Below are 20046 nucleotides of genomic sequence, written 5' to 3'. Positions count from 1 at the left end.
TGCCTTGGGTACCTGAGCAGCACAGCCCACATTGCTTTTAAAAGGGAATAAAGTTTCCCAGCCTCTCTCCCCTTCTGGCAGCTGAACTGCTTTGGCAAGCAGGTTATTTTAAAGGAGAAACTTACAATATGAAACCTGGTGTCAAAACTTTTATTCCTTTTATGAAAATAGCCTTGCCCTGGTGCTCCTTTGGAGCTATGGAAATGTAATCCCAGCCCAGTCAACAACTGGAGAAAGTCCTACACGTCTGAACTCAGGCTAGTTTGTCACATATTTAATGTATTTGATTAATGTAATTTTTCCTGTTGTCCATAGCCTCGTTTCTGTGGATGGGCCTCTCACAAGGAATCCTAGAAATGGATGCCCTGTGATTACCCAGGGGGAATTAGCACTTCCCCCATGTTTTCTTGCCAATATGTTGCAAGTGGGATGTGGCAAGAGGAATCCAAGTTTTGGTCTTCCTTCTGTGATTGTTACCTGAAAGCACAAATGGTGCAGTAGTTTGGGATGCACAGCAGACACTTGTCTGTGGATTTAAAAAGTAGTACAGATCAAAACTATCAAGTCATTCTCATATCTTTACGTTTAAAGTAGCTGCTTTGAGCTAAGCCCACACTTTTCAGCATTTCCAGGCAGGCAGTTATCAAAGTTTAACCTCAAAAAACTTAAGATGGTAAAATGACTTGGTAATTCTTTGAATTTCAATGTACCATTTCATATTCACAACTGAGAAGCTGGGTTAATCTTGGGTGGGTAGTGTCTCATTTTAACTTTATACTGCAAGTTGTTTTTTTAACCATATCTAAAGGGAGATTACTTTTTTTATTTCCCCAAAGAAAAATGGCCAAACTTCTAGAGTGGAGTATCAAGGATACTCCATTTTTGTGGCTATTTTTCTGATAAAGATTCAAAAATCAAATTTAAAAATGGATATTGCTGGGGGAAAGCGGTACTTTTTTTTCTATTTCAGTCACAGCCTCCTTTTTTACTTATAAAAATCAGAGTCAGGAAAGTAAAAAGAGCAACAATATGGGAGAGTTCATGGTCAGGGCTGCTTACACATATATCCTATATGGGAGGATTTGTCCTGAAGTGCTTTAGTTTGTTTTGCCTCCTGGACAAATAAAACAGGTAATAACAAGAAATCTCACTTAAACGGAATGAAACTAAAACCTTTTGGCTTTTCTGTGAAGCAGCCTTAATTTTTAGGCAGCTGGGAAGGAGTCTTAATTGTGCGTGTTCTTAAAGATTTTTAAACAAATTGCTGATTGTCTGAAGCTTTGGGTGTTCTCCTCCTTCTGTTAAAGCCCTTGGAGAATCCAGTTGCTCCTCACCTCTGGAAACCTTCCCTCTTACGTAGGGAGCTAAAAAGATGCCTGACATTAGAGACTTGCGCTCCAAAATGTTGCTGAGAATGCCTTAAAATGTCACATTAATATCAAGAATGGTTCACCCACAAACCATCTGTCTTTGCAGATCTCAGAACGATCTTTCAATTAGTTAATTAAGCTTCCCTGTTTCCTAATAAGGCCTATTTGAAATGCTCGGAGGCTGGGGATAGCGGGGCTGTAGGTCTGCACTGAGCAGGTGTGACAGTGCACAAGGGTCTCCCTGGGCAGTGGGAGAGCCCAGGAAGTCCTGCCTGGCCTTACCTGGATGTGCTGGCTGGGAAAATACCTGGCTTTGTCCTTATAAGGCCAAGGAACTGCTGCCAGAGCCCTGATCCTGCCCCAGCTCTTCCCAGCCCCGCTCAGCCACAGTCCTAAAAAGGCAGTTCCTTGCTCCTGCTTCCCACGGCCGAGCTCCCCAGGGAGGACAGCTCTGCCGAGCCAGGCATTGCACTCACAGGGAGAGCCGTCCTTATGGACCGTGCTGCTGCTTCTCAAGGAAGAGTTTAGGGGCACTGCTGGGCTTCTCCTTCCTCTTGTTTAGTGACTCATGAAAATATAATAGAGAGTGGTGTCCGACGCGCTGGCGCATTTCGGGAACGGGATAGATCCCTGTAGGATCTGCGCAGGGAAGGAGACGCATGGTGGGAAGCAGCTCAGAGCCGGAGTCTTGAAAGCGTATTAGGTTATGGTTTTATAATAGAAAGTGCTCAGCAGCAATATGAGCTCAAAGCAATCCGTGTCCTTTTTCCTCCCTCCCCTGGCTGCCAGTCCCTGCTCTTTGCTTGTGCTCGCTCAGTCCTTCGTGGGGCCATGCTGGGCTCTTGGTTTCATTTGTGCTGAAAGCCAGGAAAGGGTTTTCTGCTCAGATTCACAGTGTGGCATCACAAAACATTGTGCTCGTGTAACTGAGCGAGTGGTGAGTAGGAAAGAGGGGGGAAAAGTTATTAATGCCCTGTGCTCTTCCTAATGTGAAACCTGTAGGTGCTGTACTCTCCTTCTGAATAAAAACTCTTCAAATGCTGGGTATTTTATGAGACAGTTTTACAGGTTTCATTGAAGATTTCTGAAGGATCTGATTATTGGCTTATTTATTTTACATGCCAAGTGACAAGCTTAGTTACAGTCTGATAGATTTTTAAGGACAAGTTCTTCACTGGAGCCAGATTTTGGAAAGGCTTGAATATGCTAATTCAGATGGGGTCTTGCACAGGATTTTTTCTTTTATTAAATCAACAAATCACCCTACCTTAATTTGAAATAATAAAGAGGAGTGTTTTTTAAAATTAAAGATCTGTGAAATTCTGGCACTGAGCAGTCACATGCTCATTTCAGAAAGGGGCTTAAAATAATTCTTTTTCAAGGGGGCTGTTTGGGAAGAGTCCCTGGATAGTGCGTGCTCTGTGGAGCGTGGGCGGCGTTGGGGTGCAGCTCCAGCCTCTGAACACGTTGTACTCGGGCGCAGCAGTTTGTCTGCTCAGAGCCACATGCTTCCTTCCTTTATCAGGCTGCTCCTGGCAATCCTGCTCAACCTTTGGACTTTATGGCCTCTCTCAGGATGTAGCATTGGTTCCCTAATATCTCTTCTCTTGTCTTTTGCCAAGTTTCCAGCAGGCAGTGAGGCCACGACAAACAGGGTCACAGGTGTTGAAGGAAGTCAGCAGCACAAACAATTATTATTATTATTGTAAAACTGGGTTATGCAGTTGCAGGGATGAAATGCTGTTCTTTATAAATCTGGCATACCATCCCCATCTTTTTTTCTGAGTTTAAAACATGTTTTGTAGCTCCTTTTGTACCACTGCTAGGTGTGTGCTGTGGACTTAGTAGGTGGGGTTAAGAGTACTGATGGTATAGATTAAAAAAGAAAAGAAAAAGGAGATTGCCATGTGCTCATTTAATGCACGCTGTTAGCTGAGAGCTGGTCTGTGTTTCTAATGTTGTTTTTATACTGCTGGTTTCTGAAATATCTGTCATGTAAAACGTTAAAACAAGTTATTCCCATGTGTGAATGGTAGTAAAGGAAATATTTAGACAATAAGGAAGAGGGTGATTAGAGGGGATCGTTGATCAGGCAATAAGGAAGAGGCTGATAGACACTCTGGTACCACGAGGCAGGAGGTGACACACACCTATGGAATTCGATAATTTAGGAGGACCGTTTACAGCTGTAGGCTTTGGGCATTAAACATAGCAAAGAAAAGCTTAAGAAAACCCTGCCAAAGGGATGCTCCTGCCTCTGCCAAACAAGGTAGGGGGTAGCCAGAAAAGGTTGGAATTTAGGGAATACCACTCAGTAAACTTCTTCCCCTTGGAATTTCTGTTTGCCTTTTGGTTGTGGTCCCGGCATACACCTTGTGTCGTGTTTTGTGACCCAGAGCTTTGCTTTGGAAGATGTGTGTTTTTGGGAAGACAAACACATGAAATGACAGTGGGAGGACTGCCAGAAGCACAGTATCTATACTGAATTCAGAAAGTGCCCACATGTAGCTTTTAAAGTGAATAACATTGCCTGTCTTCCATACTCTGTCATTAAAGCAGAGCACCTTTAGCGGTGTTGGTATTTTTTATAGACTATTCCATCTGCAATCCTTTGGCTGAATGCAGTTACAGTGAAATCAAGGGCAGTCTCCTTCCAGTATATGAACTAAGTTAAATGTAGAATTCAGAAAATATAAACTTATGTACCTCAGAAGGTTTCACTGCTTTAACCACACTGATAAAACAGTGAAAGGTTGTGATTTGAAGGTGAAATTTAGAAAACTTAGGGCCCTTTCCACTACAGAGGTGGTCTGAAGTCCCACAGTGTAATGGTAACTCTATGTTAGCCCTCTGTGCAGGCTCAGCCCTTTGTTCATTGTCTGATCATCAATCTTCAGTTAATTCAGTGGGACTCATGATGGAAAAAGGTGACTAAAGGTATCTGAATTTGCCCTTTTGCAATAGGAAGAATTCAGCTACTGTTCTGATAACGCAGGGTAAAGCACACTTTAGAACAAGCCAATGCTGTTAAACCCATGTGTAGGAACTGTAATCTGTGTTTATAAATGGGACCATTATTGGGAAACGTCACTAGCAGTCTAAGGAATCTTTAACCAATAGCTTATTGCTTCCAGGGATGGGCTCTGCAGGCAGTTTATAAAAAGCTAACATTTTACTGTTAGTGTGTTTGGCCAGGAAGCAAATACACTTTGCTGGTAAAGGGTGTTTCTATGTAAACCGTACAAAGCCATGTGCTCAAGGCTGGCAATGGCATTGCCACTTGTAGAGAGCAAACTTACAGAATTTAGAGAATCAACTACCAGAGCTCAGTTTATTCATTGCTTTAGCAGAGTAGATTGGAAATCAGAACAGAGGAATTAGTACTGGGGAGTCTTTTGCTGTTAATTCACTCCTGCTAGTCTGTGGATCATATTGATATTTCGAAGGATGTTATAATTTCTTTTTCACTAAGTGCAAATTCTTTTGTTTTAATGCAAAACCCAAACTCATCAGTGCTTGCAACAGGCATCCTAAAGGCAAATGGACCAGTTAGAGCCCTGAGTGACCTGGTCTGACCTCTTAGCTAACTCTGCTTTGAGCAGGACGTTGAACTATATGTCCTTTTGGGGTTCCTTTAAACATGAGTTATCTTATGATCTGATGATTTGTAAAAATGGTGACTGTATCTCCTAATTGTATCTCCTTTTGGGGTATCATACTTCGAACTTTTTTTGAGATGGTTGCTTTCCGGAGAAGACTTCAGCACTGAGCACTGTCACCTGCCTAACTCTAATCACACAGTCAGTCCCACTGTAGTGAAATGCCATGTTATCCTTTGAACATGGTTACTCAACCCCTTTGCAGAGAACACAGTGCCAGCCAGAGGTCCCAGTGTTCAGTGTGTCACAGGGGCCAGACCATGGGTGTGTTATTCAGTTGTAAGATGGGGGCTTAATAAAACTCACAGGGCCTGAGTTTTTTACATGAGCCCCAAAAGCAATGTATGGTGATCCTGAAGGAGTTTACCAAAAGGAAGGTGGCATTTCCCAGGGCTCTCCTCACAAGTAGGTACATCCCAGCTTTAAAGATATCAACCAGAAACACCTTGAATTGCTGGGCTATGAACTACACAGCCCAGCTGCTGTTGCGCAAGTTGTGTGATGCTTGTGGTGAGGATGGGAACCTTAAAAATTGGGTAGGTAGAGAGCAGGAAATGGGAGCCATTACCTCTGTCCCAAAGGAAGTGGTTCCCCCTGTGAATCACAGCCCTGGCTTTGCTGTGCTGTGTGGGAGTGGCGTCCTGTCCCAAGCAGATATTCCCAGCTCCTGGGGCCTGCCAGGTCCGACTGCTGCAGGGGAAAGGAGCAGGAGACTCCTGGTCCCACCAGCACCACTCCTGTGGAGCCTTCCCCCATCGTTTGGGGAGCAGGGAGGATGAGGATGTGTCAAGCCTGTATGCTGCATGAATTGATGTGGTCCTTTGCTAGTAGGAAGGTGGCCAGAGAGGGACAAGGACTGCAGTCCTTTACTCAAGAGTTTGGCCATGTGCCACACAGTCCTTGGGTTATCCCATGGAGAACAAAACCTGCTGCTGTGTGAGACAGCCCAGGTTGCCAAGTCTTGCCTTCCCCCCCCCCCCCCGTCCCCCCCGTGAGTCACCCGGCTCTGGCAGAGGCTGGAACCCGGCTCACAGTGGCACAGGAACCTCCTGCCCTGGCTCTCACTCCAGCCTATCCTGGAGGAAACCCGTCGGCTCCCGCGCCCGCTCTGCCTGTGCCAAAGAGCTGCCACACCCCAGCTCTTGAGGCCTTCTTACTCATAATGGAGACAGACACCGAAACCAAGCAGTGCCTCCTCTGCTCCCTGTGCTCTGTGGCTCCCAGAGCCTTTTCCAGTGCCCCTTCCTTTTGTTCTGTCTAGTCCAAAGCCTCTGCACAGGGGCTGTTTCCATCCATTCTCAGGAAGAGAAGGCAGAATTGAGACAGATCCTGGCTGTTGAGTGTTGGTGGTATTTATCCTTCCTCAGCCCAGTAATGAGATAAATTCCCAAACCTCTGTTCGTCCAAGGCCGTGTGTGTTTCCTGGAGCAGTACCATTAATGACACAAGGCAGGAGTGTGCACAGTGTGAAGGGACAGAGCTGTGTCTTCCTCTTCCCTATCTTTCTGCTCTGATTAAGTGCACCTTCTTCCACCTTGAATGCTGAGGTGCACAGAGCTGCCCCACAGCTCACTCATGATGAGCAGATCATTTAGAGGTTTCTATTGTTTGTAAATCATGGTGGAGAGAAAGCGACCCCAAGTCTTCTGGAAACATTGTGGCTCACCAAAGATCTTTCATCTCAGCCCTCATTTCTTACTAAGAGCTTATCCTCATCATAGAGCTAGAGGTGCAGTAGAACCAATAATTTTGGAAATTTAGGTCTTTGATATAAATTGGAGTTAATTTTATGGTATTAGCAAACTGAGGCAATGGAATTTTTGTGTCACGAAATGTCTTTGCAGCAACAAACTCTGTCATTAGATCTTAATGGCAATCCATGAAAGTGCTTGCAGTTTTGGACAAAAGGTGGCACTTACCTAGTAAAATTAACAAGGGAGTGAAAGCCTCTAGGCCTGATAAGAGTAACCCAGGGCAGGTCTGTTGGTCTTTTGTGGATGGACTTCAGCTTTATCTGCTCATATGCCAAGATAGCCAGGTGTAAACTATTTATATTATAGAAGTTAAATGTTCCTGGTAAAGTAGCTTGTGGCCTGAAACAAGAACCCTTGCTAAGGGCCTGTATTTATTAAGTCAATAATTAGCTTATTAGGCATATAGCTGTGCCTGTGTAGGTGTCTGAAGTTTATGTTCCATCTGGCTTACATCCAGTGAGTTCAGGTGATTTGGAAAAGGTAGTCCATGTGTACACTGAGGAGCTGTAAAAAAAATTTGTTGAAGAAACAAAGGGGGAAGCCACACACAAAATGTCTCAAGCTATGTGGGAGGGGAGAAGAACTGAATGTATCTTTTCCACAGAAGTCAGGTTTAGCCAAAGGGCCAGTCATGAGGGTCAACAAAAGGCCCCTGGATGAAACAATTTCACTCTTATTCTCAGGAAGGAGCACTGGGAAGAGGATCCACATGTGTGCTGAGAAAAGCCAAACGAGGTTATGCTTGGACTCACACACTGTAACATGTGGGTTCAGAAGTCGATGACATGTTCAAATAGGGAAGGGTGGTTGGATCTGTTGTCAGAGCCAGTGAACATCTCTGGTTTCACTGGCACCTCAAGAAAGGTGCTGGCAGGTGAATTCCCCTCCTGCCTGTAAGCTTAGGTAAGAAAAAACAAGCACATGGTAGGGTTTTAATGATAGAAAGGTTCTTACAGGGAACTGGAAAGCATGGAAGGGATTGCAGGGGTGGGAGTGCAATACGTTCTGGAAGGCAGAAAAATACTTGTAAATATTGTATCTATTCAGATGGAAACAAGTTCTTTTAGGAACATCTGATAATAATGTTTACAGTCAGATACCATTTTTACTTTAAAAGTGTGAAGAGAAACTTCTGCTTTAGATAGACAGAAAACAGCCTGAAATCAACCCCCTGATAGCCCTCAGAAAATGCCATTTCCTTAGGTAGCTGCAGCATCTTGGAAGTTTGGAAGTTTGTTCTTCATAATAAAAAGGGGGACACCTTTTATTTCTGTATAATAAAAATCTCCCAAAATTGTGGTAAGGCTGTACAGTAAATTGAAACAAACTGTGTACTGAACACAAACCCCACCAATCTTACAAGGTATTTTGTATTTATTTTATGGTTTTGGTAAAGACAAAATAGTCAGTAAAGTCAGGAGGGGAAGTGAAATTGCTAGCTACCAAGTTTTAGTTGTTATTTTTAATGTAACAGTACCCCATTCCTGGATGGGGAATAGGCATGAGGTGACAGGTGGATGCAGATGGAACACCAGGAAACTGGGAGGTCAGGTCAGGCCACTGACACCAGGAATTGAACAAGAGTTGGATTGAGATTCCCAGTAAACCTACAATTAGATATTCAAGTTAATGAAGGAGAGGCTTAGCCTTAAGGACATCCTCTTCCCGGTGGTTTCTTGTACTCCTGGGTGCCAAGGCTTGTGGTGTTGTGAGCACAGATCTGCAACACTGACCTTAATGAAAGTACAGCTCTATCCATCCAGTATCACTGCAGTTTAGAGGCTGAATTAGCAATTCTGATCAGCCTCTGCTTTTTGTGCAAATGTTCCCAGGTGTTAATCCTTGTCTTAGTGTAATGAGTTGGAAAAGCTGTCGGTTGAAATCCAAGCAGCATCTTAAAAAAACAACTCATGTTTTTGTCATTGTTTTGACCAGTACACTGAGCCCAGCCTAGTCTGATTATTTTTCAAGTAAGAAATATGCCCAGACTGACAGCTTGTACCTTGTGTTTTATCTTTCAGAAGAATTTTTACAGTCTCTAGTTATCAGCTTTAAAACCAATGTAGGTTTATAGCTGAAAGACTGGCAGATGTTTAGCTGTTGTGGGGAAGTTTAAATACAGCTGTTAATTTTACATGCTGGTATAATGTGAAGCAGTGCCCAAGACTGCTGTGTTATAGTTGGTTTTTAAGGATCCTGGTACCCTAAGAAATTATTTCTGTCTCTTTTGCCTGTTCTTTGTACCTCTTTGTAATGCTTCCAGTGACTACAATCCTATACTTAGATAGAAGAGCTGATCTACTGGAACCTTACCCTGGGAATGAACTCCACTAATCAACTGCTCATGACTCCAACAGATGTTTCTGCTTATCAGACAATTGGAACCTCATGTTCCACTATATTTTTAAATTTTTTTTCCCTTCTTTTGATACTGGCAGCAAATGCCCCATTACACATGTGAGCTTCAAAAACTTGTCACATGATAGCAGGAACAAATTGCTAAGCCAGTCAGCAAAGTTCAGGTTTGAAGTGGTGGTCCACTGAAGGCAACTGGGTCTTAGAAGCTGAAGGAATCATTTATGGAATTACCATGCTGTGGTTTTGTTGTAAATGCCAATATTTTATTTCAGCCTCTTGTATGAAATTTGGAAATGTAACAAGAACTCGGATCACAACTCTTTTTTTCAAAGACTGAATCACTTTAGGATGTGGAGATAAAGTTAAGTGATTCTTTTGAGAATGTGAGTATTATCCTCTTGAAACCACAGAAAGGGGATGTGAATGGTTTATATGATTTTGTTATATACAGACTTATCTCCCACGGCAGGTCAAAATCTGTGAATTTTCAGACATGGTGGAAATACAGATGTGAAGAATTTACTTTTTACTTCAGTCTGTTTAGTCTATTGCATTTAACTTTCCTTTTCTAATTGATAAGTGACTGATGGATTCTTGATCAGTCAATATCTTTGTATGATTTGGGCAAAAGGGACAATAACGTGTGTAGAAAGGATGATAGACTGTCACTCCACAAAGGTGCAGCTTATTCCACTGCCAACAAACCCAGAACTGCTTCATGGAAGGGAAACACCTGTTACAAGAGTACAATGGGACCGTACAAATTGTAGGCACTGGAGACACTTCTTGGGGATTAAAGCAACTCATTTGCAAACCATTTTTCTGTTAGCAGTGAGCAGTTAATCATGAACCTTCCCCTACCCACAGCTCACCCACACTGTGCTGATTCAGGAGCCATGGCAGGGCATGGCTAAAAGGCACAGCCAGGAGGTTTATCAGTATTCACACTTCGTTAGCCAAGCAGGAGCCTCCCCACATGTGGGAGACCATAACCAGAACTTGTTCCTTTCACCCTTTCCCATAGTAAATATCTTAAATTAATGCTGTTGCTGGCCTTGGTTGAGATGATAAACACAATTACAAAGAGCAGTGGGAGTTGGATGCCGTTCTATTAATAGGAAAGGTGAGAGTGAGGGTAGAGAGGGTCAGTGGCTGCCTCTGCAGCCCCTCTCAGGATACTCAGTACCTCTGAAAATTTCTCAGCTGATAAATACCTAATCAGTTAAGAACATGGCCAATAATACCCACTGGGTATGTTGGCAGTTGTTTTCAAGCTGGTGACACACTCTCTTCTTTAAACACCACATTTCTTCCTGTTGCTTTAAAGCCAAACTCTGACCGTTGCCATTTGCATGTATTTGGTGGAATCTGAACTTGGGCTGAAGGTCTGGAGTGCAGAAGGATTTGTGTCTGCATAGAGATGCTGTAGTTTTTTCATGCCTGTGGACAGGATTTCTTCTTTGCTTCTTGTGCTTTCTGTGCAGAGTAGGAAACTGAGGAGCCCATAAAATATGGGGAACAGAAAGCTGGTGGATGATCCTCATTAGAACATGTGCAAGCGTGGTGGGAGTGGGAGAAGAGGAATCATTAGAGGCAAGAATCATCTAAGCCAAGGGATGACAGGACCCAGAAAAGCTTAATTAGTAGTGCTGAAGTTGGCTGACAAGCCATGGAGAGAAAAAATTTGGTATTGATTTGAAACTTTGCTAAGTGCCATTGGAAACTGAGAGACGAATGATGTTGGTGGAATGACCTTTCAAAGGATCCAGAGAAGACAGCTTAATTCCGTGTAACCTTAACTTTAAGAACAGACCTGGAATGTGTAGAGAGATCAGAAATCTGATGGCCAGCGAGAGTAATTTCAAGTGGTCCATCAGCCTCAGGAGAGCTTGTTTCAAATAGTTCCCAGACACACAGAGATGAGAGTGAAGACACCTGGTCGGCCCAGTAGAAGCATTTCTCCTCCTCATTCTGGGCAAGAGGAGTCAGTAAACCAAAGCCAGCATTGCCTGTAACCCTAAGGAACTCTTGTAGATTTTTGGAGGGGTGTAAGAAAGCTTCGTTACCCTCTGTCCAGCTTCCAGCCTTGTGGCCAGGAAGATGGAGACATTCCTCCTTCCGGGAAGGATTTCCAACCGTCTAAAATCTGCTGTAGGGCTGACTCTGAATGCCGTGAGTGTGTCCAAAGCACATGACCGGGATGAACGGGTGCCCTGGGAGGACGATGATGGGAGCTGTGCTCTGGGCAGAGCGGGGGTTCCGTGGGTTAACGGGGCCAGCTCAGCCCGGGGGTCCGGGCTGGCTCCTCTCGCTGCGGTTCATGTGCTCGCTCACACACACGGATCCATCGATGAGCTGTCATGTGCCGGCTGCACGCCCACAGCAGGAAGGAAACGGCTGGTCCCTCAAAGTCAGGAGTAGTAAAAAGAAAAAAAAAAAAAAAAAAAAAAAAAGGCAGCGAACAGCAGGCAGGCTGTGTATTGTCCCGATTCCTCCCGGACTGAAGGAATCCTTTGCCCCATGATTCATGCTGAGCTGTCTGCTCCATCCGGCAGGCACGGAGCATCCGGCAGCCGTGTCAGGCAGCCTCCCACTGGAACTGGGTGCTGCTGGCACCGCAGCCTGCAGCGTTTCAGGATTCTTTTGTTAGTCAGGGCACTGGCACTTCCTTTGGCATTTGGCTCCAGGAAGGCTTGTGTGTGAGGAGGGGCGCGTTTTTCTTTTCTTTTTTTTTTTTTTGGTCCCTTTTTTATTTTATTTTTTTAATATTTCTGTTGGTATTTTGTTCAGTTTCACATTTGGAACGTGAAGTTTTGGTCTAGACGTCTCCGTTGCTCCCGGTTCTCTGTAGGTCGAAGTCTCTGTTTTCTGATGATTAGCCAATACCAGCTGTTCTGGCAATGAAGATGTCTCAAATCAATCCTATCCTGTCTGGCTTTCCAGGAAGAGGCAGCCCTCCCCTCGCTCTCCACAGCCCCCGTCATCCAGGACTGAAATTTATCAGAGCTGCTGCGAGCAGGAAATTAGCTCCTTTACAACTTGTTCTCCACTGCTTCTTATTCATTTTATTGTTTTAACATTTTCCAGAAAACAAGGCAGAAAACAAACCTGCTTCCTCTTTAGAAGAGTTGTGCTGTTAACCTGTGAAATGCTTATTTCCTTGGCAGGCTACAGCTTATCTTTATAGCAGAACCACAAGATTAAAATCGGTTAAAGTTGAACTCAGATAATGAATAAAACACTGGAAAACATTTAGTCATCCTTTAGGATCCTGAAGATAAGGATTTCTACATATAGGCATCAAAGCTGTGATGAACACCAAGGGAGGGATGGGCTCAGGAAAAATGGAGTGAAGGGTGCTGCCCACAGACTCAGGAATGTGCCTGTGAGGAACTTATTTGGGGGCCTGGGTCTTCAACACCTATATTAAATAGACTTGACTTTCCTAAAGAGCTGAGCACCTGTCACTTCCATGTATGCAAAACTCATCTTAAAATTGCATTCAGGTAAAGTGTTTTTCACTTACTTTATATCTGACTTCAGATGCAGATATACTAATATTTTAATGTTTTCTGTGTGTCTTTCCAACAGCCACATTGGAGGATTATTTGTCTTTGAGATTTTCAGAAGGAAGACACTCTCTTAATTAGTATCAGATGGCTTTGGTGTTGTTCAGCATTAAAAATAAATCTCTGCCTTTGCCAGAAGTAAATCTGGCAACTGTGTGCTCCCTGCTGCAGGAAAACAATGTCTCTCTTTAGAGCTCCGAACCAAGCTTTGGCAATGAAATGGGGCCCAATGTCCATTGATCTCAATGGAAAACCTATTATTAGAAGGATCACTGTGACCACATCCTGCCATCATTTTGTACCCAGAACCACCACTGAGGTCAGCAGGATTTTTGTGCAAATATTTATGGCAGGATACGGCCCACTTCAGGGCATTCTGAGGGCTCACAAGGCCTCAGCTGAATTGTTCCTTCTTCCAGTGTTGATCCTATCAGGCTGCTAAAATCTGAGCCATGGACAAGTGAAAAACCCCACCATCCAAGCTGGTGTTGACTGAAACCCAGTAATGCAGTTTGGGCAATTTGAGCTCAGACATGAGGCAAGACTCTGGCATTGCACAATGTCCTGGTGGATTATGCCATGCCTTGGACACTGGATGGGTTGTATCCTTCTAATTCCTCAAGAAAGCAAGGAACCACTTTGATAGGTCTGTGGCTTGGGCAAGTGAAAACTGTTGATAATTGAGTAATTTAAGATTTTCGTTTTCAGCAAATGCTTTGCATGTGTGACTAGTGCAGCGAATTTCCTGCTTGCCAGATTCAGTTCTATCAACACTTATTGGAACCACGAGCTGGGCTAGAGGGAATGCTCTCTCCTTTATCCTTTTGATATGGGGAATAAATGAATTCTTTTCAGCTTACTGTACATCTGTGTTTTCACTGGACAGCAGAAAACTGTGTCACTGACTCACTGCTAGATCTTGGGTAAATCATCTAATCCTGTCTATCCCAGTACCCTCATGTGCATAAATAATGTAATGACTCTCATGTGTCTTTACAAGCTGTAAGAATAACTCAGTTTATGAAGTTTTAGCTTTACTTTACTCTTTTCCACAACGTTTTATTGGTGAAAGAAGGAGGCTCTGTTACCCAAGTCAAAGTCAAGAAGTTTCTTATCCCTGCTGGTTGCTGAAATATTCACTATTCACAGGTTTAGATAATTTGCATAAATTACAGCATTTTAGCCAAAGTGTTTTTCATACCTGTAGGGCCTGACTTGAAGTTGATATGGATTTGACACTGCAGAAATTTCTCTGCTAAAATGACAAGCTGGCATTTTCAGCAATAGCTGCTGCAGCCCAGCTGGGGGGCTGGAAGGTGGGAACATCTTTCCAAACTCTGTACATGGATTCTCTGTAAAAGGTAAAAGAGGCACAACAACGAAATGATGCTCACCTGAAAGTGGAGTCACCCCTTGGTTCATATGAGGAGTGCAGTTTAGGTTGAAGCCTAAAAGCTTAGAAAACAAGTTCAAAGCTTAATCATTTCCCTTTGTATCAACATCTATAAAGAGAAAAAAAAAAACAAACCAAACCCAACAAAAACCTAGACCCCAAACATGGCTTGAAAACACAAATGGGCCATTCCACAATACCAAGCCTGCAGGACATTTTCAACTACAGACTGCACAAAATGATTCTTGAGACCCAGGACTGACATGGTCTATGGCCTCTTCCTCCTGCATTTTATGACTAAAGAAAATGTTACTCTCTGGGAAAGAATGACTTGGTAATATCAGAACTTCGGGTAAAAATGTAATAGTTTCAAAGGCACTGGTCTGTTGGAAACCTTCTTCACTCAGAGGTAAAACTTGTGGAGGGAAGAGACTGCAGCATATGAGAAGATCTGAGAATACAGGGATGGGTGATATTCTCACTAAGAGCACTTCTAAGGGACAGGAGGGAAAAAGGTTTGTGTCTCTGCTTTGATGAAAAGAAAGGTCTACTTTTCTATTAGCCCAGTGCAAGAATAAAACTAAATGCAAAACTTCAAAACCAGTTGCAAAACATATTCTTGTTTTCCAGCCAGTTCTGGGCCAGAACGATTCTGGAGGGAGAAGTTTCCTCTAAAACAGGAAAGGTGTGATCCTGCTCCTGCCCCTTAGTCAGAGGTGTCTGGCTCCCCAGTGGAGCTCCAGTGGAGCAGTTTCCATCTGATCCCACACAGCATCCCAAGCACAGGCAGTCAGTGCCTCATGGACACAGCTGTGGTTAAAGTGCTGAATCAGGACTCAGACTGGCTTCAGTTCTGGCTTGCCCTGAGATTTCTTACTTCATCTTGAGCAATGCACTTAATGTCTGTGCTTCAGTTTCCTATCCATGAGGGTTTGCCTGCATGAGGCATCAGGGACCTGCTTTAAGTACAGATATTTTCATTTAGTACAACCTGTGACCATTTAAAGGTCAGTTTAAACTTTTTTGGATAGATTTAAGCTAAATGGAAGTAGTAAATTTTCAACTCGGGGTGCACGTTTTGCAGAGGTACAACTAAAAATCTGATTTAATCAAGGTAGTGAAACTTAAAGGTGCATTAAAATTTTTTTAGGCAATCCTGGAGGTATGAGTCTACCAACACGTGTATTAGTTGGGGTCCCATGGGGTTCACCACCTGAAATGGCCCTATATTCATATAGGTTTTGGAGGGAGAATGGGATACTCAGACTTCTAGAAGGGCACAAAACCTTAAAATTGAGGTTTCTTACAGGGATCTAATAAAAAATTAAATCTTTACATTGGTCTCCACCAGTGCAGAGGCTAAAACAGTAGGAAACTCTAAATTCAGTTATTTTATGGCTGCAATATGAATTTAAATATGCAGGTTTAGGCTACATGGAGAAGTTGCATCACTGAAACAAAAGGGAATCTTTTAACTGCTTCCTTCTATTGTCTTCTCTTAGTATCTGCTTTGCCACCCATGTTCTTCTTCTCTTGGAATTTATGCCATGGTTTTTCTGTTTCCCAGGAATAATAACAGCAATAATAGAAAATTACTGCTTTGCAAATAACTGTGGAAAATACACATGGAAATCTTTAGGAGCGAAAATAGCTGCAATGAATGACAGTTGCTACTAGCAATGGAAATGTTTGGCTTAAGATATAAAATAAAAAGGCATGAAAAAGCATGTCAGAGCTGCTGAAATCTCATCTGGAGGACTAAGTGCATGATCTTCTCAGGCACAGGAAGAATAGAGGGGAGATTGTGAATACCCCAAAGTCCTGACCTGCCTTTGTAAAGTTCTCCTTACCACAGGCACTAAGTGTTCTTTAATGCAAGTCAAGCACTGCAAATGAGGAAAGAGAGAGAAATTAGTCTGAACAGGAAGCTTCAAATATTCTAAGACTAATTGAGTTTAGATAATTAAGGGGTTTTAGAGCAGTAATTCAGAGGAGAATGGGGGGGAGGACAGTTTAATTGAGATTGCCTGTCCATCTGTGAATTCTCCATGCATCCTTCTGTGGCATGTCCCCCTTGTCATTCCTTCTGACCTACAGGGGCTGATGTCGTTTGTATTGACCTTATTAGCTGGCAGCACTGCAGGCTTCCCCTTCCATTTCAGAGCTGTTTGTGCCCTCCCTCTGGTGCAGGGCACGTGTGACAGCTGCCTGTGCTGTCCTGCCCTGGCACCTTTTAGGTGTTCCTGGGGTCATGCTGGGAGTTGGGGGATGAGCAGGGTTTAAAGCTGCTTTGTACTTCAGTAGAGGCCATTCCACGTGTGTTGGAGCTAAGTCTTCATCTCTGCTACAGCAAGGCAGCCAAAATTGGAGTCAAGACCCAAACCTTTGCTGCTGGGAGCTGGTTGACAGTGGTGATGGGCCTGGCTGGTTCAGGGAGAAGGTTCCAAATAGGCTTGCACTGACTACTACTAAGAAAGCAGCTTTTTTTATGGATGTCATCTTGTGTTCTGCACCTTGGGAGTGCCTGTGCTATGCCAGCTGCATATGCACCATGGATCCCTCCTGCTCTGCAACTCCCTGTGTGGATGTCTCACAGATCCACTGCCTTTAAATGCAGAGAGTGTGACAGAGCCAGAGCCATGTGGCACTGTGGGCACCAGAGATTTGGACACAGCGAGCAGGAAACAGGTGAGTGAGACTGACCTGTGATGCAGGAGATGCCCTGATTGTTGAGGATGGTGCCAAGAACTCCCAGCCATTGACTCAACCCCTCTCTGACAGCGTGGGCAAACCTGGAGAGCTGCAAGCACGGTGGTGACATCTCTGTTTTGATTTAGTGTTGAATAAATGAGAAACACGACACTAGAGCTGTGCTCTGCTCCACCATCCCTCTCGGAGGCCGCAGGCAGGTGGCATGAATTCCAATTTTACACTGACAGGTGCCCATAGAAACTCCAGTGATTTAAAGAAGGCTGGCCCAGCACCATGCCCAATGTAATCAAGATCAAAATGCTGTTAAAGCTGCAGCAGGATATGTTTCTTAATTTAGAAAGCTGCTAGCAGATAGTGAGAGGAAAGGCCTTGGATCCTCTATGAGCCCTGACAAATTGTAATGCACTTCTTGGGCTGGGATTGTTACAAGCGACTCGACTCAGTACCATAAGGACCTCTGAGAAAATGATAAAGGCACCTGGAAGTCGATTGTCTGTGGTTTTCTTCTTGTCTCCTGCTCTGTTACAAAAGTTGCAATGGAGGAGTTGCAGCAAAGCATGAGGGGCCCTTTCCTGACAGAACATCCCAATTGCACCAGGAATCTGCTTGTCAAAAATGAGGAAACAAACTCCAGGATGTTTTCATGGGGAGAGCCAGGCAAATGCTCTGTACTAACCTGCTATCAGCAGGTGTTTTCCTAGTGATTGTCATTGTTACTGCCCCTCTGGGGCCATTCGGATATGGAAAGTGGAATAAATAATCAAAGAGGATGTTCCTAGCTGCTAATTTTCAGACAGATTTGATACTGGTCCAAGATTTAACACTTCCTTTCTTTGCCAGCCACATACTAAAAATAACATATATTCAGGATATTGGAGACCACTGGAAACCTGTAGTATTTGGCACTTGAATGTTGCCTTTCTTCTAGAGATCTCAAAGCAAAAAGTTGGAGCCTCATCGTGTCTCCTTGGAATTGGGAGAATTTGAGACATTTTTGGAGCTACTTGAGATATAGATAAACAGGAGACAAATCTCAGAATGGCTCAAAAGGTCTGAATCTCCTTTTTGACATCTATTTACAAAATGAAAAAGCACATTTACTTTGGCTTGTCTCACGGGCCTTCTGGCTGTGCCCCAGAGCATGGTTTATCCTTGCTGGGGTCAGGGGAGATGCCCTTGGTGGATGTAATGGGAAGACACTGGGAGGATGGTTCCCTCTGCACCGATTACTGCCCTCAATAAGGTATGGAGAGTAGTTAATTCGTATATTATTAGGGGGTTTTGTTTTCTTTTTGTGGTTTTTTTTTTCCTAGTTAACCAAGGCTTTAGACTGCCTTCCAGTAATCAGACTCATTAACTAATACTTCTGGCATAGGGAATGGTTTTTTGACAGAGGGTTTTTTTGCTTTCTTTCTCTGTACTTTATTTTTCTCTTTGGTCTTAGTCATTGGTTAACATAGAGATGGTTGAAGCAACTAAAAAAATAAAAGCTCTGGCTGGCTGGCAGGGATGCAGGAGATTGGGTCTGTTTGTGTGGATGGGTTGCAATGTCCCAGAGCCAGGAGGGTTCCCTGCCTGCTCTGCCCTGAGCATGACGTGTCAGACGGATCTTCTCAGGCCTTGGGAAAGCAGCTGCTTTTGCACTGTTGGGAAAACAACACATAGGTGGGCTTCAGCCAAAAGTCCAGTGAAAGGGCTGAAATAGAGACTGTTCTGACAGACAGGCCAAGAGCAAGGCAGAAGGTCCCCAAGGAAACAGGATTTATTTGGATTCTCTCCTCAAGTAATTGAGCGCTTTCCTCCTGAGACACAAAGTAGCTGCACAGCCTCTTCCCTCTGAAGGACAATCAGTGATTTCTTGTGTGTGATAGTTTTGGTTGCTCTGCTCATTTTGGTAGTTCACTTAAGTCTCTCAAAGCAGCTGTAATTTAATCAAACTGCCTGGAAAACAGCAGGACCATTCATCCCATGGCGGGGTATGCACAGCTGCCCATGGAGACCTCATGAAGCCACGTGATTTTCATCTTGTGGCGATTTTCACCTTATGCCACCTCTCACAAAAGAGAGGTGGGTCAGGCCTTGAATTCCTACAGGTACTGGGGTGTTTTCCTTACTGCAAAGGGGCTGTTCTTACTCTTTGATGTTGGTGATGTGATGACTTGGAGATAACTAGAAGAGTCTCCTTATGGTGAGCAAGCGCTGGATTGTTTATTTGGCAGAGGGAATGAAGTCACCTGCCTGATGAGAGATCTAAATGTTAGTGAAATGTCAAAACTGCCCACATCTGTTTGATCTGCCAAATCTCAGGGAAGTTATAATTTCCACCCTGCTTGGGGAAGCTGTTTTTGTTATGTTAAGCAGGGTGGCTGTGCTGCACTGTCTACCTGCCTACACTGAACCAATCTGTTGTTTTCTCCTTGCCTTTTCTCACCCCATCCTGACAGATGTGAAGGAGTACAGGTGCATCATAGATTTTTTTTTTTCCCCAGTGTTGATGATAAAGTACCAGGTCTGGTGAGAGATATTTCATGCCTGACTGTTGCATCATGCCTAGTGACCTTCAGATTCTTGCTTTTGTGGAGAATGTGGGGACCTTCTGATTTACAGCACTACTGAAGTAGCTGCACACCTTGGCAAGGGCCAAATGACTATTTCAGCTCAAGTCTGTGGGTGACGAGTGAAGAGACACATTTTGCACTCCTCTCACACTGCTGAGAGATTTATTTATTTTTGAATGTTACAGATTTCATTTGAAGCAAAAAAAAAAAAAAAGAGAGACTTTTTTTTTTACCTAAAAAAGAAAATGCCTTAATGAAACATTTCTATGTCTCTTCTCACTACTCAGTGGCTGCTTCCTCAAGAAATCTCTATCCCAGCTTTTCCTCCAACTCCTGATTTTTCTGGGCTTTTCCCTCCACGTTAGTAATTTCTGGCTCCTGCTTGGGTTTATTCCAGTACCCTTCGCTTCATCTCCACTTGAAAAAAAGAAATCTTTCCTTTGCATCTTGCCTCTTTTCCCTTGGCAGGAGACAAAAGGGAGGCACTGCTTGTGGAACAGTAACCCCTTTTAGACCTGTGAACACAAAGTGAGGCTGAGAGAATCCATTGCTCTGTAGACCTGGAGATGCTGTGCCTGATGCAGAAATGAAGAGATGGTGGATGTTTGGGGGATTCCCGGGCTGGGGCTGGAAAAGCAGGAGTGAAAGACAAGACAGCTGTGGTGGGAGCAGG

General features: G+C 43.8%; 1 protein-coding gene across 9 annotated transcripts in view; it reads left to right on the top strand.

Moving 5' to 3' along the window:
• The window catches only part of FGGY (FGGY carbohydrate kinase domain containing), a 282954-nt gene that overhangs the window by 37535 nt on the left and 225373 nt on the right, over window positions 1–20046 (top strand). The window lies entirely within an intron of this gene.

Source organism: Corvus cornix, chromosome 8 (assembly GCF_000738735.6).
Source record: "Corvus cornix cornix isolate S_Up_H32 chromosome 8, ASM73873v5, whole genome shotgun sequence".
Classification (NCBI taxonomy): domain Eukaryota; kingdom Metazoa; phylum Chordata; class Aves; order Passeriformes; family Corvidae; genus Corvus; species Corvus cornix.
Note: the sequence above shows the minus strand (reverse complement) of the source record. Positions and strands in the feature narration are given on the sequence as shown.